Source organism: Penaeus chinensis, chromosome 19, assembly GCF_019202785.1.
Source record: "Penaeus chinensis breed Huanghai No. 1 chromosome 19, ASM1920278v2, whole genome shotgun sequence".
Classification (NCBI taxonomy): Eukaryota; Metazoa; Arthropoda; class Malacostraca; order Decapoda; family Penaeidae; genus Penaeus; species Penaeus chinensis.
Window position 1 is genome coordinate 3,321,894 of NC_061837.1, and position 1,657 is coordinate 3,323,550.

The following is a 1,657-nucleotide window of genomic DNA, read 5'->3' on the forward strand; positions in this document are numbered from 1 at the left end:
TTTTTATATATCGTTTAGCGAAGGCCAACCAGGACTTAAAACTTAAAATAAATGGAACACTGGCCGTGCATAGTTTATTTGTGATACATATATCGTTTCATTTTATTTGTTTAGCAACGAGGTAAAACACCTTGGAAAAAAAAAAAAAACACTTTTTAATTTTTTACCAAATTATTTTGCTCGTTTTATTGTTAGAATGAATAAATATATATTTATTCATGAATCATATAATATGCATACAAAATTGGTTGAAACGACAGAAAAAAAAAATGCAATATACATATTTCTTTTAAATTTATTTGCTTAGTAACGAAGAAAATGCCCTTATGTTTATTTTTAGATCATTTTTCTTTACTTTCTTTGTATCCACGTCCTTTGCCGTGTTTTGCAGCTTTACCTACTGCAACAATAAATTAATAAATACTTACTCACTAATCACACCACATTAATAACAGAAAGAAAGAAAGAAAGAAAGAAAAAAAAACTCATTTATCATATTTAAACAAACAAACAAATAAAACAAAAAACATATATATACCCAAACCAAAAACGACGGGGGAAAAAACGGACACATCGAGAAGACGCCAACCTGACACTTCTGTCGTGGAGCGAGTAAGCTGCGGCTTATGTGACGCAAGAGACACGCAAAGTACGCGGTTATTTGCGCCAAAGATGCATGGGGAACGTCGCCCCTATATCCACGACGGCGGCGTGAAATATGGCCCGGTTTCTCGAGATGGATGGATCTCTTTCCTTTTTTATTTCCTTTTTATTTCGCTACCCCATTTCATATATATATATATATATATATATATATATATGTGTGTGTGTATATATATATATATATATATATACATATACACATATACATATACACATATACACATATACATATACACATATACATATATATACATACACACACACACACACAAACTCCCTTCTTTCTCCATCTTTCTTCCTCTCCCTCTCTGCCCTTCTCCCTTCCTTCCTCTCCCTCTCTCTCCTTCTTCCTTTCTCTTCCTTTCTTCCTCTCCCTCTACCTCCCTCCCTCCCTCCGCTGGCGCGCAATCCATCCCCGACCGTTATGAAGACGATCAAATTTCCCGCGCAAACTGCCGGCACCGATCACCCGGGATTGGTAATTCCTCCATTTACGTATCGGCGAAAACGATTTTTCTTTCTTCTTTTTTTTTTCTTTTTATGATTCTCTCGATGTCTCTCTCTCTCTTTCTTTATTATTAGTAGTATTATTCATTAGCAAGGCTATCTATTCAGCCGCCTTCTCTCCCTCCTTTTATTATTATTATATATATATATATAATATATAGAAAGAGAGAGAGAGAGAGAGAGAGAGAGAGAGAGAGAGAGAGAGAGAGAGAGAGAGAGAGAGAGAGAGAGAGAGAGAGAGAGAGAGAGAGAGAGAGAGAGAGAGAAAGAATATTTTTTTATTAGCAAGACGCCCATGTATTCAACCGCCATCGCTTTTGAACGCTGTTTTCGAAACATGTTACACGCTTCGAGATATACGGGTGATCGAGACGGCTGGTTCGAGAGAAAAGAAAAAAAAGAGAGATAAAAAGTGTGACAAGAATAAGTGGAGGAGGGGAAAAGAGAGATAGACGTGATAGATAGATTGATAGATAGATAGTTACAG